A 19,032-nucleotide genomic window follows, 5' to 3' on the forward strand; every position below is an offset into this window, starting at 1 on the left:
GGATTTAGCTGCATTAGTCTTGCTACATTCCTGTATGCTTAGAAGATGAGTCTGGAGAAGAGGGCCCATAGCTTGAGAATTTCTTCATTTTCTGCTTCAATGAGAGAAAAACACCTCAGTTTTTGAATGAGTCTGAAGGGTCATAGATCTTAGAGTATAAAATTCCCTATGATGTCAGTAAAATATAATATTAATAACATGTTCAAAAGTAAAAGTGCAGGTTGTTCTTTCAATTTTCTGCTACCAAGGGACCAATCCTTGTAAGAAGACCATATACCTAGTTCAATTATTAACTAAAATTTAGGCTGTAAGTCAAATCCCTTGGAAATTCAATACAGGATAAGAGCATTAGTGATAATTTTGGATAGTCTTAAGGTTAATAAACAAGGAAGAGAAAGTATGCACATGTATATATACACAAAATCATCTTCTTATAGACATATACCTTTATTCTACAGAAAAGCCACAAGGCTATCCCAATTCTGTGACACTTACATACCCTTTCCAGCTCTTATTTTTCTCTTTTGAATTCCATAGACAAAATTGATGGGGGAAAAAAAGTTATAAAATCTTATCAAACCACCTCCTTTTCCTGCCCAAAAGTTCACCATTTTCAATATTTCTACTTGTATTTTCTAGAACTTATTCTATTAATAGGATGATTCTATACATATGGTACATTGTCTAAATAATTTTTTGCTATAATATATTACCATTTTTTTATTTAGAACTCTTCTACTGTGAGATATTTAATCTACTTTTGGTTTTTGCTCTTCTAGTAATTTTGATGAACACTGTCATACATATATGCTTGTGTCTTTGTCCTATTATTCCCATAGGAAATTAGAAAGTGAGTTATCATGCCAAAGGGCCTCCAACATTTTAAGGCTGTTGCTGTATATTATCAGTTTATTTTGAATACAAGCATACCAATTTAACAGTTAACATCCATGCTGATTTATTTTTTACATGCATGGCAACATTAGATGATATCTGGTGATATTCCTAAGATTTATGAATGTAATGTGTATCATTTTATTACAAGAGTGCTTTGTGATTTTGAGGAAAAAAAATGTACCAAAAATAATTATTGCTAAACTCCCTAGGCAGCCAAACTTTTAAACATCCAATTCTGCATATGAGATATAATTTCTATTCAGTTACATTGCCACATTATTAGCATATTTTGCTTATTAAATCATTATGTAAAATTAATAATTAAACAATTTATTTCCATTAAATCTAAGTAACTTTTATTTCATTACTTAACATATTGTCATAAAATCATTTTAATCCCTAAGCACTCACTCTTGTGCAATATGACCACTACCTTTTTCACTCTCAAATTATTGTTAACCTTAATTATGACTATTTAGTAACAATGTAACTTCATCTACAGGAAGAAGACTCATACACCAAAGTAAAATTCAATAACATTAACTAGCTTTAACAAAGGTGAAAATTGATTATTGCTAAGTTATTCACCTAGTTGCATGTTGACTTTGATACAAAGATATTGAGATAAAAACTTGTCTAAGAAAATTACTTTCTGCCAGCTCTAAAAATTATAGTTATACTTAGTAATTAAGGTTGTTAGATTTTAACTAATTCAACATGGGTACAGACTAAAAAGTAGGAGGTTTTTGTTTTTCATATAACCTTTCTGTGCTAAACCAAGGAAAAGCATGAGTAACCAAAGTCATAATTCAACTGTTTAATGTTATCTCAGACAAATTTGTCACTTTAAAAATGTTCTCTGGTCAAATTTTCAGAAACATAATGTTGGGTTTAATGGACTATATAATTTGTATATTTAAAGAGAAGTGTTTGTTCACTGGTAAAGTCTACCAAACATTTAAGTAAGAAATTCATATATATATATATATATATATATATATATATATACCCAAATTCAGGAGTAATTTAGATGCTTTTCAGTAAGTAAATGGATAAAATAAACTGTTACTTCCAAATAATGGAATATTATTCAGCATGAAAAAGAGATGAGCGGTCAAGTTATGAAAAAAGGGGGAAGCTTAAGTGCGTATACTAAGTGAAAGATATGATTCCAACTATATGACATTCTGGAAAAGATAATACCTTAAAGACAGCAAAAAGATCAGTGGTTTTTGGAGTGGGGGTGGAAGGATACACAGGCAGAGCACAGATTTTTAAGGCAATGAAATACTCTTTATGAACCTTAACGATGGATCCATGTCTTTATACATTTATCCAAATTCAAAAAATGAACAATACCATGAGTGAACACTCCAGTACTATTTGGTCTGTGGGTGATTATAATGTGCTAATATAGGTTCATTCATGATAAAAAAAAATTGTACCATTCTGCTGAGTGATGGTGATGATGCATGTGTATGGATAGGGGGCATATGAGAAATCATCATACTTTGATCTTAATATTGTTGTAAACCTAAAACATCTCTAAAAAAGAAACTCTTAAAATATTGGACTATTTCTTTTAAAGTTGTGAAAAATATCAGCTGACTCTTAGTAAATTATTGAATTATGTCATTTTCTTTGAACTGTGAATTGTTTTATTTCATCTGGCATTTAGTTTTTTATCTGATGATGTTTCCGAAGCTAATCTGATTCTAACATTAGTGAAATTAACCTTCCCTGTCCTTGAAAATTTGACCTGTTTCTTATCTTGAAATAACACATAACTTGCTATTAATTTCTGATTAATGTTTTTAGCATTCTCAATCCAGCTTCTCTATTCGCAATCTCATATACAAATTATATTCTTTTACACCTATGATTGCCATTACTGGTGTATCTGCTGTTCTGTACTTTCAAAATGACTATTATTAAAGGATTATATTTCTCTATTTCACCATTCATGCCTCTGATAGAATTATACTTTTTTTATCTCATTATACCTGAAGTTCCCTCATTCATCACCTATAATTCAATTATCTGCAAAGTTAATTCTTCATTTCACATCTGTAAATGACAATAGGATTTGGTCAATTATAGTTTGTTTTTGTTTTTTTTTTTACCTGAGATTTTCTTACTGAGTTAATGTTTTAGCTATTTTCCCTTCAGCAATTTGACAAAGACATTTTATAACTTATTTAAATTTATCTATCCATTTTAATAGAAATATTTGCACTTTTCTGTCAACAAATGTATGCTCCCCTTTTATGGTTTGCATAATTCCCTCACAAGTCCTGCATCTCGTTCTCAAATTTACTGAATGCTGAGTTGGTTTGACATTGTTATTTTTGAGAAATGTGTCCTCTATGTACCATATGGCCTCCAACATAAAGAGATCTACATTAGGCTGGATCCAGAGGACAGATTATGAAAGGGCTAGCATTAACCTTCAGTTGTTTGGCTGCTGGTAGTTTTTGTTTGTGAAATTATGATGTATATCTAGTGAAGCTGTATGTCTACTATTCCATTTTTTTTCAGTGAGGTTAACCAAACTAAGAATAAACTACATCTAACACTAAGGGAAAGTCTGGTGTTTGGATGGGAGGAGAAACATAACCGATTATCTCTATAGAATTCTTAAAAGCACTTTTATTATTTGTTTTTACTGAAAATCATCTGACTTAAATAATTTTATTATTAAAATATTGGAATTAGGATATTTCTAAGTTTCTATGTTTCTAAAATCTCAGCACTGTGGTTTATCTTTTGAATCAAGTAGAGAAAGAGACCTTGAATCAGAATGGTATCATTGCCAAATGTCTTATTTACCTTTCTTCAAGGTTTATGGTGCTTTTCAATTCCTTTCAGTTACATGAGACATTCAGGATTTTCCAATCTGTTGTTTTGGTCCTTATAGTTTGGGGAGAGTGTAAGGTGGGACTGACTGGATATCATTCGATCCAATCTGCAGTTACTATTTCTATAATAATGCATTAGTGAGCATTTAAGCATTTCCTGATTTGCATAGGTACCCTTAAATTCTTAATGTTGCTTAAGTTTTCAAGCTCCCTTTTCTTAGTATGCTGAGATTATTGTAATGTTTTTTCCATTTTGGAAAAGCTTGTTAAAATAAAAGGAGGGGGGATCCCTGGGTGGCTTGGTGGTTTAGCACCTGCCTCTGGCCCAGGGTGTGATCCTGGAGTCCTGGGATCAAATCCCACATCAGGCTCCCTGCATGGAGCCTGCTTCTGCCTCAGCCTGTGTCTCTGCCTCTCTCTCTCTCTGTCTCACGTGAATACATAAAAAAAATCTTCAAAAAAAAAAAAAAGGATGGAAAAGCTTTCCTCAATCTTTATCAATGGAACATGTGAGCTGCCTGGACAGATTGAAGGTAACTTCTGGATGAAACAGACTGTATTACAGTAATACTTTTAAACCTTATGAACACATTGAGAAAAGTTTGACTTATAGAACATTTCTAGAGCTTCAAAGTTACAAGAAGTTATTCTTAAATTGCAATCTCCCTAGAAATTTTGTAAGATTGTACATAATAAATAGTGTTCTAAAATATTGATCATGGTGCAGCACAATCTCAGATATATTTAGACCAGCAAAAGTATACCACAAAAGTATGCCTAATATAGCATGGGGTCGAAAAGCAAATATAAAAAGGTATATTGGATGACTGCTGCTCAAAAAACTCATTGTGAAAGATTAGAGGTAAAAGCGAGAATGAAAATGATATAAAGGTACATTTTAATGGACTGAGTAAAGCGTTTTATGAAGTAGCAAAAACAAAGTAGCAAAAAACCCAACCAATACCAACCAGCCAACCAACCAAACATTCCAAAAGATATTAATAAGGTTTTGCGATAAGTATAGAAATAAAGCAAGCAACAGAAGAAAACGACCCTGACTCAATGTATAGTCACCTGGTCACAGTCATTTCTCTTGAGTTTTATGTGGATTCTGTTTGGACTGTGCAAGAACTCAAGCATTTGATTCTCAACAGAGCAAAGTAAGTTTTCCACAGCAGCAGGAAAGAAGCAGCATCTGTCACTTTTCACTTGATGTTTCTATATAGGCCCAGAAACAGACTGAAGCTAAGAGCACCTGTGTTCCTCAAAATATGCTATAAACCGTCTCATTTTTTTCATCCAAAACCTATTGCTTTCTATTTCCAACTCATCTTGAGATCACGATTTATCATTATTATTGTCGTCATGATTACTATTATCTATCATTAGACTCTCTATCCCCAACAAGAGATCATTATGGTCTCATTTTTTTCCCCTAAAGCTTCAACTATTTCCCAAATGTAAATGTTTATTATTGCTTCACAAGGAGACAGCACTGAGCTTCATTCAGGAACTTCTCTAGGCTTCAAACAGCTCTGTTTGCATTCCCTGCTGGCTGCTTTATAGCTAAAACAGATGAACAATACAGATTTAAATGGAAGAAAATTCCTTTTTTAAGTTTATATTTGAATGATTGAAGCAGACTTTATGCAAAGTATCTCCAAAGAATATAAAATCTTGATGGAGATGGCACTAAAATGAACTACAGTTTGAATTCCTTATCCCAACTGATAGAGACAGCATGGTGTAATGGCAGTAATCCTGGATTCAGGGTTCAGGATTCAGGTTGTAGTAGTACTTTCTACCTTTTATGAAGACTTGGGAAAGGCACTAATTTTTCTGAGGCACTTGTAAAATGTTAATGTTCTTGATGTTGAGCTCTGAGGTTAATTCTTAGTTTTAAAGTTCTGCCATTTTGAGATCAAGGATAATGCTCTATTTAAAGGATTAAGGTAGGAAAACATGTGTTGGTGAGTAGGGGTTTGACCAAGTTTGATATTCAAACCTACAGAATGGGAGAAGATATTTGCAAATGACATATCAGATAAAGGGCTAGTTTCCAAGATCTATAAAGAACTTATTAAACTCAACACCAAAGAAACAATCAAATCTTCTCTAGAGCGTGTATATAAGGAGAATCCTTGCCTCATCTAAAAAAGACACAAAGATCTGAACTCAAGTGACTGAATTTTGAATTACTAAGTGGCAGTAACCTAGAAATCTTTAAAGAATAATTGGTAATAAAATGACCAACACAGATAATTCTAGTTGTTTCCTCTTGGGACTGTTAGAGTCCCTTTTAATCAGCCATTAGTTTAAAAAGCCAAAACTCAAAATCTCTAAATCTTTATCTTCTAACAGGTTGTGACCTTAGTTAGCCTTTTGCAGCCGATGATTTTCCAAGGCCTTGTACAGCTCAATGATTACGTTAGTCTACACCTGAGATTTTTCACATTATTTCCCTTTATCATGAAAGTATTTCAAACATTTCAAAGAAGATATGGAAATTCCCTTTATGAGATAAAAATAAAGAACATGTATAAACTATGTGCACTGAAACTACATATTGACAAGATACTTCTGTATAAAAAGCTTCAGTTGCAACACATGTTTTATATATTGTTTTTTTATTTTTGTATTCTAATTTTGTTTCCCCAAATTAAAACATTAATAACTGTGGTAGTTTAGCTACGTGAACTCTTTTATGATGAGTCATCCCCATAACATGGTAAAGTCTTCCTCTAGAGTGCAGATACAGAATTTTTTCAGGAGTAAAATAGCTTTGTATCCTCACTATGTCCAGATATTTTTTAAAAGATTTTATTTATTCATGAGACAGAGAGAGAGAGAGAGAGAGAGAGAGAGAGGCAGAAATACAGGCAGAGGGAGAAGCAGGCTCCATGCAGGGAGCCCGACATGGAACTCAATCCCAGGTCTCCAGGACCACACCCTGGGCCGATGGCAGGTGCTAAACTGCTGAGCCACCCAGGGACCCCACTATGTCCAGACTTTTTCAATCAACTTTTCTTGGATAGACACATCACATGATTATAGAAGAATGGAGCTTTAACTAGTATATCAGTTCTGACATTAATTTTATTAAGATATGTGGATATTCCAATTGAGGTAACTTGATAATGTGGCACAATAGGAAAAAAGAAAAATGGATTGAAAATCAGGAAGAAGGGCAGCCTGGGTGACTCAGCAGTTTAGCACAACCTTCTGCCCAGGATGTGATCTTGGAGACCCGGGATCGAGTCCCACGTCAGGCTCCCTGCATGGAACCTGCTTCTCCCTCTGCCTGTGTCTCTGCCTCTCTCTCTCTGTGTCTCATTAATAAATAAATAAAATCTTAAAAAAAAAAAAAGAAATCAAGAAGAACTATGTGTTAGTTATTGAACTGACTTTTTTTAAAATCCTGATAGTCGCTTAGTCATCCTGAGCCTCACTTTATACATAAAATGAGAAGATGAAAAAAATCTTTAAGGTCCCTTTCAGTTAAAATCATCATTATATCTCTCATTAATCAACTAAATTTGGCCATTTTTATGCACTAGCATAATGGTAAAGGACTCAAAGTTAGATTTAGCAAGGGTTTAAGTTGACTTTGAAAACTTTCAAGGACAATCTATTCAATACTGAGTGATGATGATAATCCAGTTCTGGACCATTCTGTATGAGCAATGCACCATGCAAATAAAATACACTGTAATGGTGTTCAAGGGGACAGTTGTTCCCAACATATTTTATTGTCAATTATCAACATATCCACACCTGCAACATTATCAAGTAGTTCCAACTGACTATGTCTTTGGAATTGACCAGCTGCAGTCCACATATCAGCATTAAAAGAAAAAAAAAAAAAAACTGTAATACCTCTTGGATTGCCAATCAAATATATCATTAGGTAAGCTGCTTTAACTAACACATAAAATAAGACAAGAGTGGGAATGCAAGGACAAATACATTAAATTATACATCCTATCTAAAGTGTAGAATTTATACAAAGAACTTATATAAAGTTATAATATACTTAGGGGCCAAATAGGTGAAAATTGATCTCAACATTTATTTACATTAGAACATATAATCAGTAAACAAAGAAAAGGACAATTGCTGACCCTCATTGAAGAGAGGTATTTTTCCCGTTATATATATGTATATATATATACATATATATACCTTTATTTTATATATATACACTTTCATTTTTTCCCTTTATATATATATACCTTTATTTTATGTAATTATATGCATAATTTTACATCTACCTACTTATATTTCTAGAGAAGAATATATATATTTCTAGAGAAGAATATATATATATTTCTGGAGAAGAATATATATATTTATATATATTTATGTATATATATATAATATATGTATGTGTGTATATATATATATATATATATATATATATATATAATTCTAAAGGAAAATAGGAATTGGAATTGTCCCAGGAATATAAAAGACTTGCAGAGATTCATATATCCACATTAATAACCAAGTAAAAAGAATGTCCAACACAGTTTCAAGATGATAGGCAAGCTAAAATATTTTTAATTATTTTATTTGGGTATAGTTGACACAATATGACATTGGCTTTAGATGTACAATGTGGTAATTCAGCTTCTGTACATGTTATGCTATGCTCACCACAAGCTTAACTACCATCTCTCACTATGTAATTCTATTACAGTATCACTGATTCTATTCCCTAGGCTGTGTCTTTTATTCCTATGACCTATTTATTCCATAATTGGGAGCCTGTATCTCCCAATCCCCTTCACCCATTTTTGCCCATCCTATACTCCTGCTCCCTTCTGGCAACCGTAAGTTTTCTTTATTTACAGATCTTATTCTGCTGTTCCTTTCTTTCTTTCTTTCTTTCTTTCTTTCTTTCTTTCTTTCTTTCTTTCTTTCTTTCTTTCTTTCTTTCTTTTTCTTTCTTTTTCTATTATTTTAGATTCCATATACGAGTGAAATCATGTGGTATTTGTCTTTCTCTGATGTATTTCATTTAGCATAATACCTACTAGATTCATCCATGTTGCAGATGGCACAATCTCATCTTTTTTTGGTGCATATATTTTATTGAATTAGTGCTTTCATTTTTAAGGTAAATATCTAGTAGTTGAATTATTTGATTATATTATATTTCTAATTTAATTTTTTGAGGACCCTCCATACTCTTCCAACATAGCGCACAAGGGTTCCTTTTTCCTTCACATCCTCACCAACACTTATTTCTTTGTTTGAATTCTTTTGTCTTTTTTTTGTTCTAGCTATTTTATTCTAGATGTAAGGTGGTATTACAGTTTCCTCTTGATTTGCATTTTCCTGATTATTAATAATGTTGAGCATATTTTCATGTTTCTGTTGGACACCTATATGCCTTCGTTGGAAAAATGTCTATTCAAGTCCTTTGCCCAAAAAAGAAAAAAAAAAAAAGTCCTTTGCCCAATTTTTAATCAGATTGTATCTGGTATAATAGAGAAATTGGCCATTGAGGCCAGACTTGATAACATTGAATATGAGGCCATTTACCTTACTTTGTGATTATTAGCCAAATTTCCTTCAGGAAGATCAACAGTTACTAGTTAAAAAAATCTAAATTCTTAAACTGCATTTAACATCCTTGAACACCTTTGTAGAATAAAAAGGCAGAGAAACAGATAATATATCTTCTCCTGCCCTAGTACTGGGACTTATATCACCTTAGGTCTCATATTGGACCTCCATCACAAGCTTTCCTGAGTCTCCAGCTTTCACACTTTTAAATAAAACAGATTTGTGGGTTTCTAACTAATATAATTATTAAGCTATAACTGACACAAAGTACACTGCACAGGTTTAAAGCATGTTATTTAAGTTTTGAAATGCTTCTATTGGTGTCAGTTAGATGTATTGTAACGCCTGGCTCCATAAAATGTGGGTAATAACTTGTACGTGAAGAATTTTTGTAACTTAACAGAGAAATTTAGGGCTTCCTAGGAACTTAGGAGAATAGGATTCAAATAAACCAAAGCATATTTTCCTTTACTGCTGGTATTATGCTTTCTTTTGATTTGATTTGGTGTTCTTTGACTTCAGCATCTTGCCCTTGCCACATGAACAGTATAAACCGAATCACTTTGGGCAATCATTATCTTCAATCTTTACTAAAGCAGCAGCTATTTTTCTTCTATGTCCTCTCTAAACAACATATTCATAATCCCCACTAGTTCCCTTATGACTGTACCAGAAACCAGTTATTGTTGGTCTTTGACAGTATTTGCCAACAAGAATCATGGAAGTGCCCTTAATCAGAGTTTTATTTTTGTAGAAAACACAGAAGCAAATCAACATAATGAAACATTCTTGTCTCACATTAGACCCTCAAATCTAATGGATCCAAGGATTGTTTAGTAAAATCCCTACAGGGGCATTCATGTGATATTCATTATTAGAAAAGAAAATCTTTGATACCATATTAAGAAGTGTCTGAAGTGAAGATAAATATTTTTTTGTCCTTCCCACTGCCAAGATTTCTTACAGTGAGCTTTTCTACACTTCTGGTTTTCTGCAGGAATAAAAATAGAAGTATAGAGGAGAAAGATGAAGGCTTTTTTTTTGAGTTAGCACTGAGTTGATTATATGTTGCAAGCAGTAGAATTATGACTCTTTATTCTTTCCAAGGTAGCAAGAGCAGTAATGACTCTACTGATGATAACTTAGTACCTTGCACTTACATGTCTTTTATCCCAGTTTTAGGACAGCAGTTACACTTTACAATAGTTTAGAGTGTTGTATGTTAGGATAGCCATTAAGCCCTGTATAAGGATGAACAAACAGAGATGTAATGACCTATACTCTTCATTCTATTTTATGATCATCTCCACTATTGAATAAAAGCAAAGCATTCAATGATCAGTGTAAGCTTGTGGAATACCTAGTGGAATTTCTAAATTGTGTTACTTGAGAAGTTGGTTTAAAATGATAAGGAGTAAAGGCTATTTTTATAAGTAGAGAATTGGACAAGATAATGTCATTTTTCTCTTTGATTTCTTTCTAGAAACTCAATTTATAGCCTTATCTGGTCCCAGAAAACCAAGACAAAAATATATTTACCAGGATTTTCTTTTATACTTATTTTTTGTTGTTGCCTGTGTGTATTTTATGCTATTCCACCTCATCTTTTGGAACAAGACATTACATTCATTATTATACAAATGATAACTGTATTCTTTAAACCATGCATACATTAGGTGCTATTTGATTAGAAATTCACCAAATATTTACTGAAAGTCAAAGTACTTTAAGGAATTCTAAGAAAATAAAGTAGAAAAATCACTTTGAACATTTTTTGATTAGCACGCTGCATCTATTTAGCAATTTCAAAGGATGTAGGGGGTCTGTAAGTATATGGTTTTGATATTTGATAACTTATCTTTCTAGAGCAGATAATTTATTTAAAGAAACCATATTTAATGGATTATAAAGCCAAATCTGTCTTTCAGATTGTCAAGGGAATGGAGAATATCCAGGTAATTTTAAGTGTCTTCTTTAGAAAGCTTTAGAAAGTTCCCAGGATCGAATCCCACATCAGGCTCCCGGTGCATGGAGCCTGCTTCTCCCTCTGCCTATGTCTCTGCCTCTCTCTCTCTCTCTGTGACTATCATAAATAAATAAAAATTTAAAAAAAAAAAATAAAAAAAAGGGATCCCTGGGTGGCGCAGCGGTTTGGCGCCTGCCTTTGGCCCAGGGCGCGATCCTGGAGACCCAGGATCGAATCCCACATCAGGCTCCCGGTGCATGGAGCCTGCTTCTCCCTCTGCCTATGTCTCTGCCTCTCTCTCTCTCTCTGTGACTATCATAAATAAATAAAAATTTAAAAAAAAAAATAGAAAGCTTTAGAAAGCAAATAAAATAAAATAAAATAAAACAAACCATAGTAACTTGAACTATCAGCTATATAAATGAGAATATTTTGTGTGTGTGTGTGTGTGTGTGGTTTAAAAACGAAATGTGTCTGCTTATTTGACCAGGGAAATAAAACTGTCCAGATATCTAGTTTTGGAATGAGTCCAGAGGTGTTAGTTGGCACCAGGGAAAGCAAAAAGGGACAGAAGACAGACCATCTAGCTAAGCATGGTCATGGGAAGTTCTAGTAACAAATCCTTGGCCAGATGCCTGAAAGCAAGAACAAATTTTCCCCATGATAGGTTGCCAGCATCACATGTAAAAATTTGACAAATGTGAATATGAAATTACTTTTGTTAATTTAATTTTTAAAATTTATTTGATCATTAATAACAGTAATAATTTTATATTATTTGATAAGTCATTTATGTTTTATTAAGCTCATATTGTTTATTTTGTCAGTTTATTCACTGTATACCTTATTTGGCAAATATTTTTCCCATTTTTGGGAAGACTTTAAAAATTGCTTGGTATTTCCAGTTTCAAGTAATTACATCTATTAATATTTTACTTAATTACTTTTTTAAACAAATTTTTATTTATTTATGATAGTCACAGAGAGAGAGAGAGAGAGCGAGAGAGAGAGAGAGAGAGGCAGAGACACAGGCAGAGGGAGAAGCAGGCTCCATGCACCGGGAGCCCGAAGTGGGATTCGATCCCGGGTCTCCAGGATCGCGCCCTGGGCCAAAGGCAGGCGCCAAACCGCTGCACCACCCAGGCATCCCTACTTAATTACTTTTATATTAAGAGATTATTTCCTCCTTAAAATATACAAAATATAAAATGAACTAAGTCTATGAAATATGTAAGTAAATACTTAGCCCTTTAATATATCCAAAATTTTGGGAAGTTATGGCTTGAATTGGGGCTCTAATTAAAATTATTCCTCATTAGGATGCCTTTGTGGCGCAGTCAGTTAGGTGTCGAACTCTTTCTGTTGGCTCAAGTTGTGATCTCAGAGCTGTGGGATTGAGCCCTGCATTGGGCTCCACACTCAGCACAGAGTCTGCCTAAGTCTCTCTCCCTCTCCCTCTGTCTCTTCCCTCAGCATATTCTCTCTCTCTTTGTCTCTTTCTAAAATAAATAAATAAATCTTAAAAATATTCTTTCTTAAAAGTTTTTTTTTTATATTTTGATTGCATAATCCTTTCATTTCTGAATGTATTTATATAATAAAATCAAAGTCATTGACCTATTAGGGCTTGCACTATGGTTATTCTCTTTCTTGGTACATTGTGTATGTGTATCTGTGATTACCTTATCACACAATTTTAATATAGATTACTTAAAAATGTGTTTTAATATTGGATGAAGCAAGCTGTATTAGTTCCCTCCAGAAGAAAAGAACCAATATGATATACAAGGATAGTTATCATGATGAATTGGCTCACAAGTTATGGAGACCTAAGGCCCAGAGTCGGTTCTGCAAACTGGAGATTAGGGAAAGCTGGTGGTCCAGTAATTCAGTCTCTTTGAAGTCCTGAGATCCAGAGGAGCTACTTCTCAATCTGAGGGCAGGCAGAGATGAAATGAGATTTCCCAGCTCAACAGGGAGGCAAGAAAAAAGAGACAAATTCCTCCTTCCTTAGACTTCTCTTTATGCTTTCAATGATCTGGATGATGCCCAACCGCTTTGAAGTAGGTAATTTATTTTACTGGGTCTACCAGTTAAAATGCAAATCTCATCTAAAAATACCCTCACAGGACACACCCAGAAGCCATGTTTAATTTACATACCCTGTAGCCCACACAAGTTGACACATAAAACTAATCATTACAAATTTCAATTAATTTACTCCTTTGTTATATTCAGTCTTCTGCTTCAGTAATAAGATACATCTCTCCATTTCTTTTCAATTTATCTTTAAAATCTTTATGGCAAAGTTTTAAAATTTTTTATTAGTTATGTCTAGGTATGTTATTTTCATTCACCTAATACTTTTTTTTAAGCTTGCTATAAGAAGAGTACTAGCGTCAGTATTTATGTTGATAGTTTTGTTCAGATAATGCTCCAATGTTCTTTGCAGTTCCATCTTGGTTAGAAGGTAAGGTACTCACTCCCTCCATGATCTTATGAGGTTACTTATTCTCAAGTTCAAGGAGGGTTTCAGTGACAGCACATGTAAAACCATAGGTTAGCCCAGAAGTCAGTAAGGAGGATCATTACTCAAGGACAGCCGATCCCCAGACTCATCTCCATCTTGTTTCCTTTCCTGAGCTGTGATACATTGCATTCCCTCCTCATTTAGGTAGTCCTTACACTTGCAGTCAGTTCTTTCTTTTCCATTTGATTTGTTCACCTTCTTCTCTTATGTCTGCACAGGACCTGTCTTTTGTAGTCAATAAGAAGACATGCTCTGAGAAGAGTTAATTAGTAGATGGATTTTTTTTTTTTTTCCTTCAGATCTTGGTTTTGCCATAGTTACTGCTGGGGAAATATACCTCAGGGTATATAAGCAACAAAGCAGGAATTGGTGAGAGCAAGCTGATTAATATTTTGAGTTAAAACTTTGTTATATGTGTGTTTATGAAACATACAGCTTTTGCCCAAGCCAGCCACAAATAATTTGGTGATTTAAGATAAAGTTCTAATGATGGTTTAATTAATTTTCTTGGATTTCCTCAGTATGTTCTATACAAATGAGGATCTTTTCCCCAGTTTTCCCTAACTTTTCTAGTTAACTAAATTTCAATGCTTGAGTTTTAGTGAGTTAATAGGATAAAATATTATTGTGAGAAAGTTAATATGACAAAAGAGTTAATGAACACTAATATTTGCTTGATGTGAAATTTCAAATAATGAAAGTGTATATATAAATTTATTTACCTGTTATTTTCTCTTTATCATTCTTTTGTTGCAAGAGGTAACCAGTACAATTTACGTGGATTCTGGTCTTGCCATCCCAGCAACGTAATATAAACTAACTCTTATATAGTAATTTTAAATATGGATACATATTGTTGTATTTATAACATGTTTAAATACAGATTGTATTTAAAGATTTAGATATTTTCTAATTTTTGAGTATAACATCATTGCAATAAGCATTCCCATGGATTGGTTCTGTCACAGAGTATGCAATTTGCTAATTTTTTTTAATTCACTAATTTTAATAGAGACTATCAAATTGACTTTCAAATTGGTTATCCCAGTTTACACACACACACACACACACACACACACTGGGACTGCTTTTTCCTCATATATGTCAGTGTTGGAACTTTTATTTTTTCCAGTTTAACAATTGGGTCTTATGCACATGCCTAGCACAGCATAAAATTAGACAGGATACTTGATTTATGACACATTTTTATCCTTGATCACATATTTTCTGCTTTATTTATTTTTAAATAGTTAGGTTAATAATACAGTAAGCTTCTGTGAAGTAACTACCCAAAACATACAGTATGACCTTGAAAATAACCTACATTTAGTCACTCTTCCAAATGTGACAAGTGAAAAAATTGCCTCATTTGTAAGTATTTGCACTTTCCTGACTACTAGCTTTACTTGAGATTGTTTTTTTCTAACAATTTAAGTTTATTTTCTTATGAATTAGTTGTTCTTGTGCTTTACCCATTTTCCCACTGAGCTGTTGTCTATTATTTATTTGATGCCTAACTTCCTGCACTGACCAGGCACCCCCCCCCCGCTACCTTTTAAAAAAATATTTATTTATTTTAGAGATAGTGTGTGTAAAAGTTCTTATATATGACTAAATAGTAGTTCCTTTAAGAGATACCTCCCTTTCGTATCTGATAACTTAAATTACAGTGCCTTATTACAATGAAATTTTATTTCAGTGGAGTTTTACTTACTAATTATGGTAGAATGATGGTAGCTATTCACCCAAATTATATTAACTTCTTCTTATATTTTTAGTCTTTCTTGTTACACAATGGTATTTTGATCCAAATCCAGACCTCCCTTCAAAATGTCCTATATGTGATCCTTTGTGTTAGTTTTCCCTTACAGTTGGTTAAGATGGAGACTACCCATAATGGGGTCTTGGAAGCCTCAAGACTTAGAACATAGCTACAAAGTGAAAGGGGCCTGAGACCCTGAATCAGCTCTTGGAAAAAAATAATGTGGATTGTTAAATTGAACAAGAAATTAGTATTATTGTCTTATTTTTCTAAAATTTGGGGATTTAAGTAGTGTTAGGAATATCCTCAACTACTACATAATCTTTCTACATATAGTTAGCACTTAGTTGTATCATGATGGCAAATACTTTTTAAAGAAAGAGACTAAGAATATTTTAAATTTTATATTTGGGTTTTAATTAGTATAGGACTTTATTTTTTCATGCTTTAAAATAGAAAGCAATCATACATCATTTAATAGGTAAAAAATTTTCCCCACACTACTTATTAAGTTGTCCAATATTTGACATTAATTTGAAATGTCACTCTAAAATTAAATTACCACATATATATATCTAGGCTGTTTATTGTTCCTTTTCTGATGCCACAATATTTTAATAACTATATATTTTTAAAAGTTTTTAAATCTAACAAGGAATTTTCTTTCTAAATCATCTTTTTATCATAAATTTGTGATTTTACATTTACTTCTGTATGTGAACTATAGAATCATATAGTCAAATATTATTTAAAAATACTGCTAGTGTTTTTGTTAAATTCCACTAAATTTATTTCAGTGGAATATTGACATCTTTAAATATTTGTATTTTCCATCTAAATATATAGGTATATATTATCTCCTTTTATTAGTAAAATTACTAAAATGCTTATGAAAGGATAATATTTATTATTAGTTATATATGACACATTTTCATTTTTGCCCAATTCCTATTTATTTGTGACGAGTTGAATCTTTTATTTTTTAGGGAAACCCCCATTCAAATACACTTCATATACAATACAGTGGAATTTTCTAGATTTTATAAATATTTTTAAATGTTCTATTGTGATTTATTTTTGGTGATTACATTTATCATTTCAAACATGGTTCAAAAATACTAGAGAATCCCCAAATATTCATCTTTTACATAACAATTGTACAACCATCAAAATTGACAAACTAATATTGATACATTAGTATATTCATACAATACACACTTTTTCCAATTTTATCAGCGTTTCCACAAATGTTAATTTTATGTTTTATGATCCAAAATAGAATCATACACTGCATTTTATTATCATAGCTACTTAGTGCTTTCCATTACTGTGAGAAATCTTCACTTTCCCTTTCTTAACTTTGGCATTTTAAAACAGTGCCAGTCTGTTATTTTGAGGAAAAGTTTATACTTCATGATAGACAATTCTATGGTATTTGCCAAATGCATAGAGTTTTATTTCCACTAGAACTCATTATATACAAAATTTTATCACTCAAAAAATTCCCTCACATTTCTCCTTTGTAGGTAACCATTCCCCTCCTTCTCCTCTGCTAACCAATAAATTGTTTTGCCTTTTCCAGAATGTCATATAGATGGGATTGTGCAATACGCAGCATGTTGGGGCTAGTTTCCTCTAAAAAAATGCATTTAAGTTTCATTCATGTTGGAGTATGAACATTTGATCCCTTTTAATACCAAGTAGTGTTCCCATATGAACTTACCACAGTTCACCACTTGGAAGATGTTTCACTTGTGATTATGAAAAGCTGCTACAACCATTTCTGTGTATTTTTTAACATTGCTCTATTTCTTATGAAATTGATGAACCATTTACTTTATAAAAACCACCATACAGTGCTCTCATTATTTTTCATTCCTACCATTGAAGAGGGCTCCAGTTACTTCACTGTTTTCTAAGTATATGGTATTGTCAGTTATAGTTACTTTAGCCATTTTAGTATGTGTGGAGATGATTTTCCCATTTCCTAGTGACTAATTTTGTTGAACTTCTTTTCATGGGCTTTTGTGCCATCTGTTTATATTTTTGGAATAATACTTGTTTTGATCTTTTGCCCATTTATATGTACTGACCTAATTGCACATGTATTTATTTTTCCTAGTTCTTGGCCATTATTTTGGCTGGGTAAAGAATTCAGTTGTGAAAGTCTTTTTTTCTTACCTTTTTGAAGGTATTTTCCTATTTTATTATTGTATTAATTTTTCTAGTTAAAATTTTTCTTCTGATGTTGATCTATTTTTTATCCTTTGAAGATTTTTTCTTTATCACTGGAATATTTTAGGATTCCCCATCTGTTATAGACATTCTCAAATGTTACTGTTTCTTGAATTGTATGTATGTGTGTGTGATCTCTCAAGGCACTTAGTGGGACCTTTCAATATGGTAGGTGTTCATGGAATTGTTTTTCTTTATTTTTTTAAGTTTTTTTTTCTACCTACTGGAACTCTTTTATGCTTTTGTACAAACATGGAACTTCTGGATGTCATCTCCATGTTCCTTTATTTTTATCTTGTACTTACCATGTTAAATGATTTTGCATTCTGAAATCCTTTTAACTTTATTTTCTAATGCAATAGCATTTTATTCCATTCTGATATTCTCTCACATATGTATTTTTCCTCAAGATACATATGTATGTTTCCTTGACCTTATTTTTCTAAGTACCTTCATAATCTGCTTGAGTTCTTTCATATTTTAGAAAATTGAACCGACTTTTATACCTGATAGAGGAATTGACTGATAATAATATTCTTACTTCCTACATTTTCCCTTAGAAATTTGTGAACTTTTATTCATGAATTTAGAATTCCAGTTATACCATGTTTTTTTATAACTGAATTTGAACAAGAATATGTCCACCTCAATTTAATATCAAATACTTATATATAGTGTCACATATTCTTAGAATAAATTGCAGAAGACAGAAATATCCAAGTGAATTCTGAGGTTCCATGTGTCCATTTAAGTAAATCAATTCTGTTTCTGCCCTTAAAACATGTTGTGGGCCTCTTCTTAATGATACTACTATCTTATACAGAAGTAAAGGTTTATCTGCATCTCTATAAATTATCTGGAGAGAACAATGCAGACAGAGGGAAATCATAATCCCAAAAGGATGAGGAAATTGAACAAGGTGGTTTTTGGTGAACAAGGTATCTATAAATAGGGAAGATGCCAGCAAGATCTATTTGGTGTTAGAGAAGAAGCCTCAGGTTATTGAGATAAATGTGAAAATGAGACTAAATTAGAAAACTGGAAAAAAAATGTAGAGCATTAAATCTGAAATCCCAGGGCACACTGCCCTGGAATAAGCAGAAGCTTGATAGAAAATGTAATTTCAACAAAACTGCTTAGCCAAAAGAAAGCTTTAAATGTGATGGATTCTCTTTAAAGGGAAAGTGATGAGATACATGAGAGGTAGTATATT

This window comes from Canis lupus, chromosome 10, assembly GCF_011100685.1.
Source record: "Canis lupus familiaris isolate Mischka breed German Shepherd chromosome 10, alternate assembly UU_Cfam_GSD_1.0, whole genome shotgun sequence".
In the NCBI taxonomy this organism is placed as follows: Eukaryota; Metazoa; Chordata; class Mammalia; order Carnivora; family Canidae; genus Canis; species Canis lupus.